The following is a 22250-nucleotide window of genomic DNA, read 5'->3' as shown; positions in this document are numbered from 1 at the left end:
TATAAATCTTTTGTGGCTCCTTGCTGTTCACGCCCAAGGGCGTCCCGTAGTCTACGCCTAAGCGCCCCCCCCCCCCCCCCCACTACCTTCCAGCAGCCCCGCTGCTCAGCAAGCCACAACAAGTACCCGCTGCTGCTCGAGCCCCACGGCGCCAACAACTCAAACAGCTGATACCACTCATAACTACTACCTTCGTAGTAGAGTTTGTAGCAATGCTGAGCATCATCCCCTGCCCCCGTCTTCTCCCCCACTCTTTTCCGGCAGCAATCGTGCAGGTCAGGGAAACAGACTCTTAGTCCCTACCTCCGTTTGCACCGTCTGACAGCACAGAATATATAGGTTTGCGACATCCGCCCAATGCAGCTCCTGCCTTGGTTGGTGCCACTTTCCTAGATGTTCTGGTCTCCGCGACGGCAACCCCCGACGGGTTTCATCGCGCCATGTTGCCAGGTCGCAAACCCAAATCATCCGGGTACCCCAATGCTTGCCCAAGGACGCCCAGTCCTAAGGTTACAACAGCAATTGCGTCCTGGTCTTCCACAACCCAGGCGTAGTCACCCGTCACTTACCCCCAGAGTGGCGACGTCTCCCCTTATGCACTTCAGAATTCTGTAGTTAAACTGTAATGGACTAACTGGGAAGATTACGGAGATAGTCGATGTCATGAAGCGGCACAACAACCGAATTGCTGCGATTGAAGAGACTAAACTCACAGCAAGATCTGCATTGCAGACCTGCTCTGGGTACAATGTCTACAGGAAAGACCGCGAGAGGGGAAATGGAGGCGGTCTCGCGTTTATCATACACCACTCTGTGCAATATTATATATTTGATCCTGGCATCGACCGCAGGGACAATGTCTTAGAACGTCAAGGCCTATCTGTCCAGTCAGGCGATGCAACCCTAGATATCATCAACATCTACATCCCTCCTGCCACCTGTTGCCCCAGTGGATACCGCCCTAATATCAGGGCCTTATTCATTGGCAACATTCGCATTATATTAGGCGATTTCAATGGCCATCATGATCTATGGCATTCAAACTTGCGGGCGGACAGTAGGGGTGAGATGTTGGCGTATCAAATAGAAGAAACGACGTTCTGCACAATAAACGGAGACGCCCCCACGCGTATGGTAGGAAGCTGTCACAGCTCGCCAGATATCTCAATCGTGAGCGCAGAACTCGTAAACTGCGTCAACTGGCAGCCGATGGTAACATTGGCATCCGACCACCTGCCCATACTTATTTCGCGAGCGAACCGCCGACTTCATCTTCACTGAAAAACGCACTTTCATAAACTTCAAAAAAGGAAAGTGGAAAGAATATAAATCCTTTACAGACAGCCGCTTTGCTGCCCTCCCTATCCCGACTGATGCCCGCCAAGGGGAGCGTACCTTCCGTAAGGTCATTAAATCCGCCTCGGCACATTTCACTCCCGCCGGGAGAATTCCCGAAATCCGCCCCAACTTCCCGGCGGAGGCTGCAAACCTACCGAGAGAACGTGACCTTATAAGACAGCTTGATCCAGGCGACCCCCAAATAAGGGATATAAACAAACGCATCAGATTGCTTGTGGATGAACACAAGCGGGCGAAATGGGAGGAGCACCTAAGAGGTTGTAACCTCTCTACCGGTGTGGGTAAACTTTGGTCCACCGTAAAGTCCCTATCGGATCCGACTAAGCACAAAGACAAAGTGTCCATCGCCTTTGGCGACAAAGTGCTGTCGGACGCGAAAAAATGCGCGAGCGCTTTCTGCCGACAATATATAATGCATCCCACGGTCGAAAAAGATAGACGGAGAGCCAATAGACGCGCACATAAACTCAAATTCAGCGCGTCACCAATCACCATCACCACTAAAGAGGTTGAGGTCGCCATTTGTCGTGCTAAACCATCCAAAGCAGTGGGCCCAGACGGCATAGCCATGCCGATGCTTAAAAGCCTAGGGAAAGAGGGTTTCAAATATTTGGCGCATGTCTTCAACCTGTCTCTTTCCACCTTTGTCATACCTGAGAAATGGAAAATGGCCAAGGTGGTTCCGCTAATAAAGCCTGGGAAACCAGCTAACATAGGTGAGTCGTATCGTCCGATATCTCTCCTATCGCCAGTGGCAAAGACGCTTGAAGCCATTTTGCTCCATTATTTCCAAGCAAATTTGCAGCTAGCCTCTCATCAGCATGGCTTCAGAAAACTCCATAGCACTACCACCGCGCTAAATGCCATTAGCACCCAGATAAATTGCGGTTTAAATCAATACCCCTACCATAGAACAGTACTCGTAGCGCTAGACCTATCAAAAGCTTTTGATACGGTCAACCATGGCTCGTTACTGCAAGACCTGGAAGGGTCTACCCTTCCCCCATGTCTTAAAAGGTGGACCGCAAATTATCTGGGTGGTCGTCAGGCATCGGTGCAATTTAGAAACGAAACATCAAAACCAAGGAGAATTAAACAAGGTGTGCCACAGGGTGGTGTCCTATCCCCACTTTTGTTTAATTTCTACATATCTAAGCTACCTTCACCACCGGAAGGAGTCACAATCGTTTCCTGCGCCCATGACTGCACAATAATGGCCACAGGCCCAGGCCCAAAGATCGATGCGCTATGCAATAAAATAAACGGCTACCTCCCTGATCTCTCCAGTTTACGCGCCTCGCGACACCTGGCATTATCACCGACTAAATCTTCCGTGACCTTATTTACAACATGGACGTCCCAAATGTCGACCATTTTGAACATCCACGTCGATGGCACTACGCTACCGACTGTCCTACACCCCAAAATCTTGGGTGTGTTACGTTTGATCAGGATCTACATTTTGGTGAGCACGCAGCCGCAAATGTTCCGAGAATTCAGAGCCGTAACAAAATCCTCAAATCCCTCGCTGGCAGTATTTTGGGAAAAGATAAAGAAACGCTCATGACTACATACAAAGCAATTAGCCATCCGATTACATGCTACGCGTCACCCATATGGTCGCCAAGCCTAAAAATCACCCACTGGAAGAAACTACAGTCCTACCAAAATACTGCTCTCAGAATCGCCACGGACTGTCTTCTTATGTCCCCAGAACACCATCTGCATAATGAGGCGAGAATTCTCCCCATCAGGGAGAGAAATGAGATGCTGACCAAACAGTTCCTGTTGAATACCCAGAAACCTGAGCATCTGATTGATGAACCAGCACCGCCTAGGGGCTTAAGGAGTCATCTCCGTAAGCATTTTGAGGAAATACGGCACCTGAGAACCCAGCCGTATGAAGTGAAAAAACACAAGCAGGTCCTTGGTGAACTCCATAAACAGGCGTCGGACCTTTATGCCGGGAATTGCCCGGGGAATCCAGTACTTAACGAAAATTATCCAAAACTCGCGGAAGAGGAACGCATACTCTCCAGGGAAACGCGTGTCACTCTTGCTCAACTTCGTTCTGGATACTGTAACAGATTAAACTCTTACCTATCCAGAATCAACCCCGACATACAAAATGTATGCCCTGCTTGCAATGTGTCCCCACATGACACCAACCATCTCTTCAATTGTAATGTGAAACCAACGCCTCTAACACCCCTTTCCTTATGGTCCACCCCTGTTGAAGCGGCAAGTTTCCTTGAACTCCCGTTAGAGGATATTGATGACAATTTGTGATCGGTCGGGGCTATTAGGTGGGGCGAGCATTGCTACAACAACAACAACATCTAAATTTATTTCGCTATTTGTATTCATCACCATTACTTTTGTTTTCTGTTCATTCAATTTGGCCCTAATCATTTTAAGCCATTTCATAATTTCATTTATATCACATTCTAACTGTCGTTTACATTCTTCCACTGTTTCTGCTTCTGTATATACCAATGTATCATCGGCATACATTACCACTTTGGATTTTAATATCACTTTCCCTATATCATTTATGTGAATTATAAACAGAATTGTTCCCAGAATCAATCCTTATTTACATACATATATTAGTTAGGAAAAAGTCCATTTTGTGGATTTTATTTTTGTTTGCTGTCTACGATTTGTAAGGTAGTCCTTAAACCAAAGTAGCTGTTTTCCCCTTACTCCATACCTATGCAGCTTTTTTATAAGAATACCTCTGTCTATTGTTTCAAATGCTCTCTTAAAATCAAGAAATAGCGCTGCTATTATTGTTTTTCGTGGACGCTTTTTCCACTCACTTACAACGAAGTTTATTGCACCTTCGCATGAACGATTCTTACGAAATCCGGACTGGTTTAGAGACAATATATCAGGGATGCACCTTAACGTTAAGCTAATCGTTTATCAAAAAATTTCCACCGTTTCCGTTGAAACACTTCGAAATATTATCGATAAAGAAATTATCAAGATAAATTGTATCTCGTTTTTAACCGAAACGAAAAGCTTTCGTTAACGTTAAAAACGTTAACGAAAACGTGATACTTTATGTTTGAATTGTGCTGGCAATGCTATAGCCATGGTGAAGCCGTAAGGTGGCAACAACGAGCGCACATACACACACAAACTCTATGTAATTTGTTTGTGTAATTCGTTGGTGGTAATGTCAAAAATACTCTGAGAAATGTTCGCACTGTCAAAATTCATGAGAAAAGTTGCAATCAGCTTGGATAATGCTTTCACCTTTAATGACTCCACCATCAATCAGCTTTGCCAGCATAGTTTGAAATTAATAATCAACATAAACGATTTGATTTCGTTTTGATATCGCAGAAAACGAAACGAATTCATTTCGTTTCGTTTATTAACGTTGATTATCGTAACGAAATGATATCGTTTCGTTGGTTAAGCATGCCTGCAATATATTATTAGTTTCAAGGTACGTTTGTAGTTAATTTTTCACAATGCTTTCAATTATTTTTTCAAATATCTCAAGAGTATTTATTGGATGAAACTCTTCACATTTTTTGTTGTAGCGATTTTTTCAACCGGCACTACCAATGAGTCCTTCCAAGAAATAACCCTTAGCCGGTTCAACACCGGCTTCGTGAACCACAGTATTTCTGAGTAGAACACCTTTCCGCGTAAGTGGCCTTCGGCCTTATTCTACTTGGTGTTTTTTTAGATGTGGCAGCACAGGTTTATAAATGATACATATATATATATATGTAAGTGAAAATGGTATAGAAATTTGCAAAATTTGCTAACTTTAATAACAAATAACTTTTAAACTATAAGTTTGCGCACTTTAAATATATATATTTGTGATCGAGAGGACTCCCTCCTTCATTTGATATTAAGTTCAACCCTGAACTCGGGGGGTGCTAAGCTAAATTGCTGCCTTTTATAGCTCCGTCACATAAGCAGTTTTTCATATAGATGCGATTTACACAATCTTATGCACTATCAGTAGATTGCGCGTATTTTTGCAAGTGAAATTATTTATCCCATTCGTTAACTTTTCTAACATTTTTCGCAATTTAACAAATGAATACGGCACAAAATATGTTTGCAAGTATTTTTGTTGTATAGGGGGAATGATTATAACAGTCCTTTGCGAAATTTTGTATGTGAATGGGCAAGGCGAAATAAACTTCAATTGCCAAGTCCGAAGTTCCTTCATATTTATAAACCCAACATATTAGTTGATAGTGGCGATGTTACTGGAATGCATAAGCTTACCAAAAAAATGCAAGAAAACCCAGTGAATTGAGCAAATATGGTGCTTCAAAATATGTATAAATAAAAAATGTATTTTAATCGCGCAATTTTTTATTCCAAATTTCGAAATTGAAAATTCGAACTGATGTTTTGATAGAAACGCGTCTTTTGATACTTTGATAATTTTTTTTTTAAATTAGGTGGTGTACCGTCTCGTAAAACGTTAGCTTTTGGTAATTCTATACGACAGCATGATGCTGCTAATACTTGTCCAAAAATATCGAGAGATGTGTCAAAAGAGTTGTCGACAACAATAATCCGAAGGCGGAAAAGGGATCCATAGTATTTTTGCGCAGAACACCTTTCTGCATTGGCGGCCTTGCGTTGGTCCAACACCGGTTTGGAGACCAAAACTATATCCACGCAAAACATTTATAAACACAATTTTTTTGTGGGTACACCAAAATCATCAAAATTACAACAATCACATGCAAATTTTCAATTTCTTTTGCAAATATCTCTTGACAGACCCAAAGTTTTTATTTTCCGCCTTCGGATTATTGTTGTCGGGATCAATACGCGTGTCGATATTTTTGGACTCATATTTCCAGTGCAGGAGGGGTTCTGAGCAAAAATACTATGGATCCCACCCCCGGTTTCGGGGCGCTCCAGGGTCATTTTTCGGTTTTTTGAAAATATCTTTTCACAGAAATAAAATTTTTGATTTCACGCGCATTGACCTGTTGTTGTTGTTGTTGTAGCAGTGCTTCGCCCCACCTAACAGCCGCGACCGATCAAAAATTTTCATCAAAATCCTCTAACGGTAGTCCAAGGAAACTTGCTGTTTCAACAGGGGTGGTCCATAATGAAAGGGGTGTTAGAGGCGTTGGTACCACATTACAATTAAAGAGATGGTTGGTGTCATGCAAGCGGGGCATACATTTTGTATGTCGGGGTTGATTCTGGATAGGTAAGAGTTTAACCTGTTACAGTATCCAGAACTAAGTTGAGCAAGAGTGACACGCGTTTCCCTGGGGAGTATGCGTTCCTCTTCCACAAGTTTTGGGTACTTTTCTTTGAGTACTGGATTCACCAGGCAATTCCCGGCATACAGGTCCGACGCCTGTTTGTGGAGTTCACCAAGGACCTGCTTGTGTTCTTTTGCTTCATACGGCTGGGTTCTCAGGTGCCGTATTTCCTCAAAATGCTTACGGAGATGACTCCTTAAGACCCTATGCGGTGTTGGCTCATTAATCAGATGTCTGTTTGGATGCCCAGGTTTCTCGATTTCAACAGGAACTGTTTGGTTAGAATCTCATTTCTCTCCCTGATGGGGAGTATTCTCGCCTCATTATGTAGATGGTGTTCTGGGGACATAAGAAGACAGCCCGTGGCGATTCTGAGAGCAGTATTTTGGCAGGCCTGTAGCTTCTTCCAGTGGGTAATTTTTAGCTTGGCGACCATATGGGTGACGCGTAGCACGTAAACGGCTGGCCAATTACTTTGTATGTAGTAATGAGCGTTTCGTTATCTTTTTCCCAGGTACTGCCAGCAAGGGATTTGAGGATTTTATTACGGCTCTGGATTTTCGGAACAATTGCGGCTGCGTGCACACCAAAATGTAGATCCTGATCAATCGTCACACCCAATATTTTGGGGTGTAGGACAGTCGGTAGCGTAGTGCCATAGACGTGGATGTTCAAAATGGTCGACATTTGGGACGTCCATATTTTAAATAAGGAGGCGAAAAAACTGGAGAGATCAGGGAGGTAGCCATTTGTTCTGTTGCAGAGCTCATCGATCTGTGAGCCTGGGCCTGTGCTATGGAGTTTTCTGAAGCCATGCTGATGACAGGCTAGCTGCAAATTTGCTTGGAAGTAGGGGAGCAAAATGGCTGCGTATTTGCTACTGGCGATAGGAGAGATATCGGAGGATACGACTCTCCTATGTTAGCTGGCTTCCCAGGCTTTCGTAGCGGGACCACCTTGGCCATTTTCCATTTTTCGGTGACGCGCTGAATTTATGTTTATGTACGTGTCTGTTGGCCTTCCGTCTATCTTTGTCGACCGTAGAATGCATTACATATTGACGGCAGAAAGCGCTCGCGCATTTTTTCGAATCCGACAGCACTTTATCGCCGAAGGCGATGGAAACTTTGTCGTTGTGCTTAGACGGATTCGATAGGGACTTTACGGTGGACCAAAGCTTACCCACACCGGCAGAGAGGTTACAACCTCTTAGGTGCTCCTCCCATTTCGCCCGCTTGTGTTCAACCACAAGCAATCTGATGCGTTGGTTTATATCCCTTATTTGGGGGTCGCCTGGGTCGAGCTGTCTTATAAGCTCACGTTCTCTCGCTAAATTTGCGGCCTCCGCAGGGAAGTGGGGCCGAATTTCGAGAATTCTCCCGGCGGGAATGAAAGGTGCCGAGGCGGATTCAATGATTTTGCGGAAATCACGCTCCCCTTGGCGGGCATCAGCCGGGATAGGGAGGGCAGCAAAGAGGTTGTCTGTAAAAGATTTGTGTTCGTCCCACTTTCCTTTTTTAAAGTTTATGAAAGTGCGCTTTTCTGTAACGATGAAGTCGGCGGTACGCTGGAACGAAATAAGTATAGGCAGGTGGTCGGATGCCAATGTTACCATCGGCTGCCAGTTGACGCAGTTTACGATTTCTGCGCTCACGATTGAGATATCCGGCGAACTGTGACAGCTTCCTACCATACGTTTGGGGGCGTCTCCGTTTATTGTGTAGAACGTCGTTTCTTCTATTTGATCCACCAACATCTCACCCCTACTGTCTGCCCGCAAGTTTGAATGCCGTAGATCGTGATGGGCATTAAAGTCGCCTAAGATAATGCGATTGTTGCCAGTGAGTAAGGCGCTAATATTATTCGGGTATCCCCTGGGGCAACAGGTGGCAGGAGGGATGTAGATGTTGATGATTTCTAGGTTTGCACCGCCTGACCGGACAGATAGGCCTTGACGTTCTAAGACATTGTCCCTGCGGTCGATGCCAGGATCAAATATATGATATTGCACAGAGTGGTGTATGATAAACGCGAGGCCGTCTCCATTTCCGCTCATGCGATCTTTTCTGTGGACATTATACCCAGAACAGGTTTGAAGTGCTGGTCTTGCTGTGAGTTTAGTCTCTTGAATCGCAGCAATGCGGATGTTGTGCCGCTTCATGAAATTGACTATTTCCGTGATCTTCCCAGTTATTCCATTACAGTTTAACTGCAGAATTCTGAAGTGCATAGGGGGAGACGTCGCCACTCTGGGAGTAAGTGACGGGTGACTACGCCTGGGTTGAGGAAGGCCAGGACGCAACTGCTGTTGTGGCCCTGGGACTGAGAGTCCTTGGGCAAGCATTGGGGTTTGCGACCTGGAAACATGGCGCAATGAAATCAGTCGGGGTTGCCGTCGCGGAGACCAGAACATCTAGGAAAGTGGCACCGCCCAAGGCAGGAGCTGCATTGGGCGGATGTCGCAAACATATATATTCTGTGCTGGCAAGCGGTGCAAACGGGGTTAGGGACTAAGAGTCTCTTTCTCTGACCTACACGATTGCTGCCGGAAAAGAGGGGGGGGGGGGGGGGGGGAGAAGACGGGGGCAGGGGCTGATGCTCAGCATTGCTACCGACTCTACTACGAAGATAGTAGTTATGAGTGGTAGCAGCTGTTTGAGTTGTTGGCGCCACGGGGCGCGAGCCGCAGCGGGTACTAGTTGTGGCTTGCTGAGCAGCTGGGCTGCTGGAAGGTAGTGAGGGCGCTAAGGCGTAGACTACAGGACGCCCTTGGATGTGAACAGCAAGGAGCCACAAAAGATTTATAAAACTTACGTGGACGTCGGGTTTTGGGATCAAGCCCAGAACAACCTGTCCGATGCAACCATCCGTTACACGAGATATACTGAACAGAGTGTGACCGTCCTAAAAAGATTATTTTCCGGTAGATGCAGCAAAACCATTTCTCAGTACCGGGGTTAGGAGACGGACCCGGATTGGATTCGATACCTTCACGGAGCAAGAGAATATGGAGCAGTCCCGCTGCAAGGAGCTGCTGGGAGGATGACAATTTGTGGGAGGGACGCAACAAATTAAATGGGGTTACACTGAAATGACAGTCCTTGGTCGGGAAAAATCCCGAGTCGCTCCGGTACATAGAACCGACTGCCTTGGGAAGCGCGTGCATTGACCTCGACAACAATAATCCGAAGGCAGAAAATAAAAATTATAACTCGTTCAAAAGATATTAACGATAAACCGAAAAATGACCCGCGGGTCCCTCCGAAACCGTGTGTGTTATTCATAGTATTTTTGCGCAGAACACCTTGCTGTATTGGCGGCCTTCGGCCGCGCTTTAAAAAAATTATCCTAGGTGGGTCCAACACCGGTTTGGAGACCAAAACTAGATCCGCGCAAAACCCTTATGTTCACAATTTTTTTTGTGGGTACAGCAACATTACAACAACCACATGAAAATCGCCAACTTCAACTGCAAATATCTCCGGACATATATAAAAATTTTCTTTTCCGCCTTCGGATTATTGTTTTCGATGTCAATACGCGTCTTTTGACACCTCTATCGATATTTTTAGTAGCGTATTGGCAGTCGACCCCTCAACTAGACTTTTACCGCAAAGTACATTGATTTTGCGCATACCTTTTAAACTATTTAACTAAAGTAGGACTTTCTAAGCACCTGTCGGAAGGAAACCCCCTAACAGTAACTTAGATTCACTCAGGCCTGGCATATTGCGCCAGTGTTCTCTCTTTTCCCTCCCTTCTGCTAATAAATGCCCCTGTGAGCCAACTGGCAGGAACGGCTCGGGATCGATGGGTCATTCAGTTGCTGCCTCTCTTTCCGTATTGTCCGCCTGCTGTTGTTGTTGTAGCAGTGCTTCGCCCCATCCAATAGGTGCGGCCGATCACAAATTTTCGTCAATGTCCTCTAACGGGAGTCCAAAGAAACTTTCCGTTTCAACAGGGGTGGACCATAATGAGAGGAGTGTTAGAGGCGTTTGTTCCACAATACAGTTAAAGAGATGGTTGGTGTCATGTGGGGACACATTACAAGCAGGACAATGATTCTGGATAGTTAAGAGTTTAACCTGTTATGGTATCCAGATAGAAGTTGAGAGTGACTACTCGCGTTTCCCTAGGGAGAGTGCGTTCCTCCTCTGCTAGTTTTGTTCTTTGAGTACAAGAATCACCGACATAGAGGTCCGACGCCTTTTTGTGGAGCTCACTGAAGACATGCTTGTGTGTTTTAGCTTCATACGGCTGTGTTCTCAGTTGCCGTATTTCCTCATAATGTAAGGAGGGCGTGAACAACAAGAGCCACAAAAGATTTACAAAAGGTACGAGGACGCTGGATTTTGGGATCTAGCCCAAAGCAACCTGTCCGATGCAACCATCCCTTTCACGTGAAACATTTACAAGAGTATTTATTTTTTAAATTTAATTAATTTATTATTACGGCTGTTTAGGCCTTGTCAGGAACACACCTATCATCGGTTCAGGAACACACATACAATCGATTCACAATACACATTCCTATATATACATATTACTACACAACCACTTTTATTGTACACGCTTTGAATATACATATTATTAAAGATTGTTCTAGACACGAACTATAATAAAACACGTGCCTTCTCAATCGTTCTATTTTATTTAACAAAAGTAATTTGTACCAAAGTTAAGGTACATTACTTGGTACCGAAACCCGAATTAAAGCGAAAAAATGCCAGAATCAGCAACTAATAGCGAAAAACCGGACCACAATATTAGACCACCAAAAAGTTTTGTCATCAACAATTACCAAAATGTGGCAAACGAGTGGAAATTGTGGCTTCAACAATTCGAGTGGTACGCGATCGCGACAGAACTGGGTACTAAGAAACCAGAAGTGCAAGTCGCAGTATTCATGTCGTCGGTAGGAAATGACGCAGCAGTAATTTACAATACTTTTAATTTAACAGAAAGTGATAAAAAAAAAGCGTCAGCACAATCAAAAGGCGATTTACAGAATATTTTACACCCCAAATCAACGAAACGTACGAAAGATATGTATTCAACACCATCGTACAAAAGGAGTGTCAAACATTTGATGAATTCGTTACAGATCTAAGAAGCAAAATAAAAATTTGTGGCTACGGGACGTTAGAAGACACTTTAATTCGCGACAGAATAGTAGTAGGTATAACAAATGATACAACAAGAGAAAAACTACTAGCGGAAAGCAAATTAACCCTGGAAAAAGCAATAGATATATGTCACTCTGCAGAGCAAGTTAAGATGCAGGTAACAACAATGAAGCAAGCGGCCACAGTTGACGCCGTTACGTGGAACAAAAACGCAAAATAAAAGAAACATCAAACAAACTAACAAAAAAGATGAATCCTTTCGCTGCAATAGGTGTGATACCACGCACGGTCGCCGTAACTGTCCGGCCTTCAAAAAGGTTTGCCAAAAATGCAAAAGAAAAGGCCAACGAACTGGTCCAAGACCGAGAAAGCAACGATTACAATTTTTAGTGTCTACGGATTTAGACAGTGTGGACGTCGAAGATTGTTATGAAAAAGCTACGCTGGCCAAAAACGTAATGGTAAAGTTTAAGCTTGACACAGGTAGCCAGTGCAACGTTTTAAACTACGAAATAATAAAGAAAATAGACGTTCACATCAGTCCATCGCCAACAAAGCAATTAACTGGGTGAAGTGGTCATAGACACGCTTATTAAAAAACAAGAGGTACCCATAAAATACTTAGTTGTCAAAGCGGATGTTACAGCAGTGCTTGGTAAGTCAACATGTGAGAAATTGAAACTAGTGAAGCGTATTGAAACTTTAATTGTTGATGAAAACTTGTTTGAAGGAATTGGTTGCCTTAAGCAATACAAATACGACATAGACTTAATAGAAAATCCGAAACTAAGCATATGCCCTGCGCGAAAAATCCCGCATGCTATTAGACAGCAGGTTAAAGATGAGTTTGATAGTATGGTAGCGCAAAAAATAATTAAACCCATAACCAAGCCGACACCGGCTGTGTCACCCATGGTCGTAGTAGTAAAAATAATAAAATTAGACTCTGTTTAGATCCATCGGAGATAAATAAAAATCTCAAAAGACCTTATTATCCAATTACTACTTTAGAAGAAATTACAGCCCGCATCCACGGCTCTAAGTGGTTCACGTTACTCGATTGTAAAAAAGGCTTTTGGCAACTGCAAGTAACACCCCGTACTTCAGAATATCTGACATTCAGTACCCCATTCGAAAGATACTCTTGCTTAAGAATGCCATTTGGCTTAGCATCGGCTCCGGAAGTTTTCCAACTAGTAATGAGTTCGTTGATAGCGGACGTAAAGAACGCGGAGGTGTCTATGGATGATGTTCTCTTGAATGCCACCAGCAAACTAGAACTAGAGAGGATCACTCAAGAGGTACTTGACAAATTCAGAAAAGCAGGCCTTAAGCTTAATAAAGAAAAATGCGTTTTTAATACACAAGAAGTAAAGTTTCTGGGACATATAGTTTCCGCTGAAGGGGTAAAACCTGATCCCGAAAAAATAGAAATTATAACGAAAATTAAGCAACCGGAAAACGTGAAAGAGTTGCAAAGATTCTTGGGTATGGTAACATACGAGTCGAAATTTATAAAAAATTTGGCAGATATCACCCAACCACTAAGACAATTATTGCGAAAAGATGTTGAGTGGGTGTGGGATATGCAACGTAATGAAGCATTCAATAAATTAAAAAATCTGTTGAAGAATCCACCAGTACTAGGGTATTATGACACTAAAGCGCCAATTTTGCTGTCAGATGCCAGTAGTTATGCATGTGGCGGAGTACTAATACAAAAACAGAAGCCGATCGCTTACTGTGCGAAATCGTTCACAAAAACTGAACAGGACTATAGCCAATTAGAAAAAGAAGCAAACGCCATTCTAGTTGCATGTAAAAAATTTCACATGTACATTTGGGGTTGCAAAGATTTAACGATCGAATCTGACCATAAACCTCTTGAGACAATATTAAAAAGCCAATTACAAATGCACCACCGAGATTGCAAAAAATCATGTATCAAATCCTGCCTTATAATCCAAAAGTCACTTATAAAAAAGGTACGGAATTGTATGTAGCAGATTTACTGAGTAGAGACTGCGAAAACTTAGATAGTGAAGATTTAAATACAGAAAATTTACAAATATGTGCTATTGTACCATTCACGAAAACGCGAAAAACGAACTTAAAGCAGAGGCCTCAAAAAGTAAAGAACTTAATGATTTAAAGCCAACCATATTATAAGGATGGCCAGAGACCATCAATAAAGTGCCGGTAAATCTCAACAAATATTGGTACTACAGAGAGGCTCTCACCGTTTACGAGGACATAATTTTTAAAGATCACAGAGTATTGGTTCCAAACTCAATGGTGCCATTAGTAATGAAACATTGCCATTTTAGTCATAAAGGACAACAAGGGACGCTAAAACTGGCCCGTGACAATGTATTCTGGCCAACAATGACCAAAGATTTAACTGAGTACATAAAAACTTGCAGTGCATGCAGCAAAATACAAAAAGATAATCAGATGGAACAAATAAATTTACAAGCAGCACCGAAACGGCCATGGAATATTGTCGCTTCGGACATATTCCACTTAAGAGGAAAGGATTACATCCTTATTGCAGATAGCTACTCAGGATACTTTGACTTTAAACAACTAAACAATATCACCAGCTTCAACGTCATTAAAGAACTTAAGACATGGTTTGCTACCTTCGGCATCCCGGAAGTACTATTATCAGATGGTGGTAAAGAATTTGATTGCAGCGATTTCAGGGCTTTTCAGAAAGAATAGAATTTGAACATAGAATTTCGGGCCCTCATTTTCCACGTTCAAATGGTCTAGCCGAGCGCTATGTACAAGAGGCAAAAAACCTGATGAAAAAATGGCTCGAAGACAACACGGACATATAGCTAGCGTTGCTACATCATCGGAATACTCCACGCATGGACCTAGGGTCTCCAGTTCAACGGTTAATGAACAGAAGAACCAGAACGCTATTACCTACCAATGAAAAGCTACTCAATACAAAAATAATAAAAAAAACGTAAGCAAAAAACTAACAAAACTCAAGGAAGGTGAGAAAGAAACAGCAGATAGAAATAAAAAACAGAGTAGAGAATACACAACGCAAGAGAAAGTACTGCTTAGACAAAGCCATAATAACTGGGTTCCAGCTTATATAGTGAGACCGGAAGGACACCGCTCGAGTACACAGAGTACAAACCGAGGATGGCGCCATATACAGAAGAAACACATGGCATCTCAAGCCAGCCACTTCATCCCTCGACGTTGATCCTAACTCGTCCACAGATCGTCCTACTGTTGAACCAAAAAACCAAAGTTCTTCGAGTCCAACACAGCCACCTACAGAAACCACAACACAACAGTGTTCGCCAGATGACATGCCTCGTGAAGCTGAACCTTCCACGTCCGCTACACCACAGGATGCAGCTAGCCTCAATCATACACCACGCACTCGTCTGGACGTGTAATTAAGACACCCGCAAGGTACCGCTGAAAAGGAGGGATGTCAGGAACACACCTATCATCGGTTCAGGAACACACATACAATCGATTCACAATACACATTCCTATATATACATATTACTACACAACCACTTTTATTGTACACGCTTTGAATATACATATTATTAAAGATTGTTCTAGACACGAACTATAATAAAACACGTGCCTTCTCAATCGTTCTATTTTATTTAACAAAAGTAATTTGTACCAAAGTTAAGGTACATTACAGGCCTAAAACTTAAACTGCTAAGTACAATTCATTCTTATAATCGCTTATTTCTATTGAATATGCTGTTGGAATGCCAAATGATTCCGATCAGCATATTTACTAGCGTGATAAACGGACGAGTCTGGGAGCCACTCATTTAAGGAAGGTTGGAAAGGACGCGTTTCCAATCCTCCAGTGCTCCCAGCTTAAGGCAACAACAATTGGAACTTATATTTTTCAATTATATTTCCATTTTAAGCTGTCGGAATGTATTAGTCTCACAGCTAAACATGTCTTTGAGTGTTGGAAATAGAAAATAACGTGTATCCAATCACCCCGCAACATTATTTAGTAAAGGCGCTGTCGGAATGCATGAAGATTCCGATCAGCACAGCTCAACATATAATGGGAGGTTATTTTTATTTGAAAAGGACGTGTTTCCAATTGCCCCTGCTCCAACTTTTGGTTGGACTTATTTTCATTATTTTCGTTACACATTATAAAATTTTATTGTTATATTAATGCTCTCGGAATGCGAGTGATTCCGATCAGCAACAGTAAATATCGGCTGAAAATACCGAATTCCAGCGAAATTAGTTTTTGGAACTGTTTGGAGTTACACGTCGAATTTACTTTGTAACATCAATCAGTTGTTCCTTGTTATAATTTTATGTTCTCTATGAATGCAACAGCAAAGTATATTTGGGTACCCCTCCCATTGGAAGATGCATAGGCATGGTGGAGGTTCAATTGAAGTTACTTTACCAGGTCCTCATTCTAGTTATCTGAAATTTCTCTTGTGCCTTTGGCCTCTCAGAAAAGAGCTAATTGTGGAGCCCTATTTATGAAACACTTTTCTGCTTTTAATCTTTTCTTACTGATATGAGTTTCTTTTTCAATCTAGGTAATTTGATTTTGACGATGTGCGGATAGCAATATCCCAAATATTCCAGCTGTGGCTGTAAGAACATACATTTGCTCAAATTAGAAGAAAACTGCATGGTTGAGCACATCCAGTACCTACGTTTATACAAGGAGGAACACCACACTACTTTCACGGGGATGTAGCCTCCGATCACGTTGTTGTAAGAGCTTATTTTAAATATGTTATTCATAAACACTGATTCTAATATTTTGTTTTGGTTTTTTACTTTAGAGTCAACCGGTTATATAAGCGTATATCAGCTATGCCTATAACTTAGGCGCCTTCAGATGTAATAGTTACCGCGGGCGCGGTTACAGGAGTAGGTCACTACGTGGGATTACTCTAATCAAGGACTTTCAATATCGGAAGGTTTTCCAGCACCATAACAACACCAACAATATGTACAAGCACCCGAATAAATTGTACAACAAACGTTAACAGCACATCAGCAGCCAGCAAGAACAACAACAATTGCAACAAGTTGAAACTTCTAAACAATTAATGACTATTTAAGGAAAATTTTTCATGAGACAATGCCCAATGTATAAATCTCAATTAAATTCAGCACATGGCTGGAAAAAGCATCTAAACTTTATGCATCGTCTAGAGAAACCAGAACATTTACAATTTAAATATAACGAACGTGGTGCAAAATGTAAATTTTGTGATTTTCAATCAGCTACACTAAGCTTCAACAAATTAGTGGACCATGAGATTTCTCATATGCCCAATAGTCATTATTTAAAATGTAAATTATGCGATTGGAAGACTAAAATACATTCAAGTATGAATTTTTATTTACGAAACAATTGATGTAACAACGAAAAGTTTAGAATTAACTGTTTGTCCATATTGTAATCACAATGGTATTTACGCAAACACTTAATACAGGAACATGAGAAATCAGTGGATGAAAGAACATCTTTTCTATATTTAGAATGTGGTGAAATACAAGTTTAAGTGTACATGTTTATGAAAAGTTTGCTCATTGTACACCACAAGATTTGAACGGAAAGATCTTGAGGGTATGGTTACATCTATGTGGCATCTACATGCTATTTATAATGACTAGTATGGAATGAACCCGGATATGGAAGAAAACGGAGGTGACGAAAAGAATCACCATGCTTCTTTGTATTCTGGTGATATTCCTGACATGCTTCCTAATTTCGCTACGTCTGATCTTACTATACCTACCAAACTAATAAGACTCTGCAAACTGATGAGCAACACTACCAGCGCAGGAAAAATAAGAACTTCAAAACAAGGTTTCGGAAAGGGCACGACTATGAATAGACGTTAATGTATTTATATAGTTTAGAAATATAAAAATGCACATATGTAAAAATTACTAGTATAATAGCACATGTAAAAACCATTTTAAACATGCATTATTTATTAATTAAATATTATTTAAACAAAAATGACCCGTTTCATTCATGGAAAAAGCGATTTGACAGAAGGTAACCGGTACGGGTAACCGATAGGCCAGTTACCCGTGTTGTTGTTGTTGCATATGTTTTGGTTAGCGATAACGAAAACATACCTAATGAAGTAACTTAAAAATGTAAATAACATCGAGCGAGAAGGAATGTCGAAAACACAATAGGTAAGAGCGATAAAGCGAGTCACACGTACACTATTTTGAGAGAACGCATGCGTTACCTTTTTCACGACAGCAATGTAAAAGTCATTAAGACGATAATTGGTGACCAAGTTATTGGTGACGATTAGGTAATCGATTAGGTAACGGGTACCTGTCTTGTAGGGTAGCTAGTTGAAGCATTTTCTTCAAGCTCGCTTAAAAAAAATACACCCAATGTACATATATCGCTTTTTGGTTTCTATTATTATCGATACTTTTGTAACTTCAATTTCTTCTTTTTCTAATTAAATAAAAGCACCATCACATTTATCAGGTTATGGGCCCAGCGATATTGAAAATCGGTTAAACTGGATTATATTAACTGATTAAAATATACTGCGCCATAATGAATGACGTCCTGCAGCAGAAAACGGGGATTCCGTTATTTGATGGACCCAATTTTAATAATTGTCGATTCAGGATTGAAATTGCGGATAGAGGAACAATAATGGGGGACGTACATCAATAAAAACTTGGAGGATCACTTGGCTGGTGTAGCCGAGGCAGGGGATCAACTAAGAATTAGAAGAGAAGAAAAGCAATGCTAGAATTTTATTGTTCGTAGTATACACGATTGTCAATTAGAGAACATAAAAGACAAGGCGTATGCGAAAGACATTTTTGAGCGTAAGAGCATTGCCGGTACGTCGTCAATTACTAACAATGAAATGCAATGATATGGATGATATGAAAGATCATATTTTGAAGTTCGATTGTAAAAGCCACGAATTAAAATCCATGGATGCAAAAATGGAAGATCTGGATGTTGTGTGTCACTTGCTCATCACGCTCCCGAAAACATACAACACATTGGTAACAGCAATCGAAACAAGGGATGCGGACAAAATTACATTGGATTTTGTAAAGAGTAGGCTACTGGATGAATATCAAAAGCGGACACCGAATATTTCGAGTGCAAAATCATCGTCTAGTGCTATGCATGCTTCCGTTACATGCTATGGTTGTGGACAGGTAGGCCATATAAAATCTCAATGTGATAAAAAGAAAGAGAAATGCATCGTAGAAAGACGAACAGTAATTTTAAAAAGAACGAAAAGTCAGATAAGAGCCGCGCTCATAATGCGGAGACAACATGTGCTACTTCGATGTTGGCACACAAATGTAATAAAAATCAGTAATCATACTATATGCGCACATTACTTACACAGCGTCTATGATGGTTTGTAAAAGTGTTGAAAATGAGCGAAACGTTAATGGCAAGTGTCTGTGTATACAAAGCATATCAAGAGAAAACAAATAACGTATCACAAATAATATTTATTTTGGATTCGGGCGCTACAAATCATATGATAAATGATGAATTATTCTTCTGTAAGCTGAAAAACATGGAAAAAGTTAACATTGATGTTGCTAAGAAGGCAACAAGTTTAGGCCCCTATTATGAGACAAATTCGATCTTCGACTGTGGTCGAAAGAGCTGATCGAACGAATTTTCATTTGGTATTATGACGCGCGTTCGATGAAGGCAAGCATTATTATGAATTTCGATAAATTCAAAAGTTAACAATAGCATATTTCCATCAGCCGTCAAATAAAATAAAATAAACAAAAGCAGAAGTAGTTTTTAAATGCAATATTAAAAATAAAAGTATGGCCCCTATTATGAGCATTATTCGATATTCGATGGCTTCGATATTCTATGGCTATCAATTGTGGTTTGACGATTCGTCAGATGAAGAGGAAAGCTTACTGGAGCTTTCCAGAAGTAGAAGACGGGTGAGAGATGCTTGAAATCCTTTGGAAACGGATTCCACCACTTAAGTGTAGCTTTCTAAATAAGTTGTTAAATTGTTGAAATTATAAGTTTCGTTTATAGATTTATTCAAAATTTCAGACTGTCCAAAGAAGCGTTCATGGACTTGTTGTCCAGTACAGATTAACTGCTTCAGCAATGCACATGAGCAAAGTTCATATCTATATTAGCCGTTTTTTTTAACACGCGTATATCCGTTTACGCTTAAACTTTATATTGACTGCTAAGAGACAAACTATAAATACACCTCTGAAATTGCTGCGCATAAATTTTGTCCTACTAAATTTCAATACGCATTATACTCAGATGTAACTGAAATATGTGTCTTTGTTTCACCCTGTACACTAATTCTATGTATTATATGTGTGTCCACAATTCATCGCAACTGATTCAGCTATATGTTATACCCTATGGCCATAAGAGCGTTGCGTCTCCGCTTTTCGGTACACCCTGTTGCTGTAGCTAGTTGTTTTACCACAGCCGCTAGATGGGTCTCCTAAGCATTATCTAAGCGAAGATAGGCGTTTTTTAACACGCGCAAACGAAACGTATACGCGCGTGTTAAAAAACACGGCTAATGTTAGCATAATTCCAGGTATTATTGGTCTGTTTTGATGGAACACACATTAAAATTGTAGCTCATAAAAATAATTACAACATTTATATTACAACAGAAAAGGATTCTACAGCAGTAGTGCTATGATTGTAAGTATACCATTTTGATAATAGTTTCAGGTTGTAAATACATAAGTATATTATCCTTTTAAAAATATTTTTTAGGTTTGTGACCATTCTATGACTATACGATACATAAATGCAAAATATCCGGGAGCAACACATGATTCTTTGGTGCTCAATATGTCGGCCTTGAAATCACATTTGGAACAGCTACATCAAGACGGGCTTCGCAATACATGGCTTCTTGGTATGTGTTTATGTACATATTTCTGAAATGTAGACATATAATACATTATTTTTCATTTGTAGGCGATGCTGGATATGCCTTAAAGCCATGCTTACTAACGCCTTTTAGAAATCCTGAAGATGGTTCTGCAGAAAGTATATACAACACACAGCACGCGAAAGGTAGAAACATCATAGAGCGAACAATTGGAGTTTTGAAAAATAGGTTTAGATGCTTGTTGCAGGCAAGAACCCTTCACTACACAAATTATAAGCGTGTGTGCGGCTTTGCACAATATTTGCATATTTTACAAAGTACAAATTTCTGTAGAAGAGTTATGCAATGAAGAGCATGACCATGATATCCCATTCGCCGAAATTAATCCACAACCAACTCGTAAGCAGAAGAAATCAGAAGACAAATATTCGCTTCAAAATTCGGTACACAACGAAAGTTTCGACAGAGATGAGGTGTCATAATAACAACTTCAAATTCGATTTTCGATAGCCAACGAAGATCGAAAGATGCTCATAATAGGGGCCTTAGTTTCAACCATTGTAAACTTTACCAAGTAACGCAACTAACAGCTGATCGCTCAAAATTTGGACACACACACAAACATCACTAATGGCCATATTACGGAAATCTTAGGGAAATTGAAGTTAAATTTTTAAACAGACATAAAATGTTATAATTTTGGAATATATAGCATCTAGGACACCTTAATTGCAGTAATTGAAAGAAAATGTTTGCTTATACTCAAGTATGTAATTATTTTTTCTAAATTTATCTTTAATATCGATGCAATGATTGATCCAATGCAACTCTGGTCTTCCTACTGTTCTTCATTCCACTCCATTCGAGTGCCTATTTTCACGGCCTGCGAGTGCCTTCCACTCTATTCGCAACATAACCTCGAATTGAGCTGCCAAACTATATAGTAAACAATGGTTTCAACCCAACGCGGCGATGCTCTAGTCAAAACATTGTTTAATGGCAAATTTGACAAATTATGGTTATCAATTTCTATTTGAGAATGACATGGCAATGGTGATGCGTGATGGTGATGTAGTTTTTACTGCAACGATTCGGGTAGATTATACGAAGTAAAGTTTCAAACAGATAAAAATAGTTTTGTTGGCTTAGCGAAGGAAAGCTCGAACAATTCAGTAAATAATTTCTGACATTTTCGTATGGGACCTCTAAATTTCGCTGATATAAAGAAACTAAGTGACCGAATCATGGTCATTGGCTTAGAGAAGCTCAAAGTAAATTTGAATGACAAGTTTTGTGAAACATGTGTCATTAGTAAGCAAATGCGTTTACCGTTTGAATCAAAACGAAAGTCACGATCAAATAGAATTCTTCAAATCATACATAGCGATGTTTGTGGCCAATGCCAGTTCCAGCGCATGCTGGTTCAAAATACTTTGTCACTTGTACTGATGATTATTTTATTCAAGTGCAAGCAGTGTATTGCATAGAGCGAAAAGCGAGGTATTTCAGAAATTCAAAGAATTTGTTGCAATGGCAGAAGCATTGCATGGATGCAAAATATCAAAATTGAATGCAGATAATGG

This window comes from Eurosta solidaginis, chromosome 3 (genome assembly GCF_040869045.1).
Source record: "Eurosta solidaginis isolate ZX-2024a chromosome 3, ASM4086904v1, whole genome shotgun sequence".
NCBI classification, from domain to species: domain Eukaryota; kingdom Metazoa; phylum Arthropoda; class Insecta; order Diptera; family Tephritidae; genus Eurosta; species Eurosta solidaginis.
The sequence above is the reverse complement of the archived record's forward strand: the minus strand, read 5'-3'. Positions refer to the sequence as shown.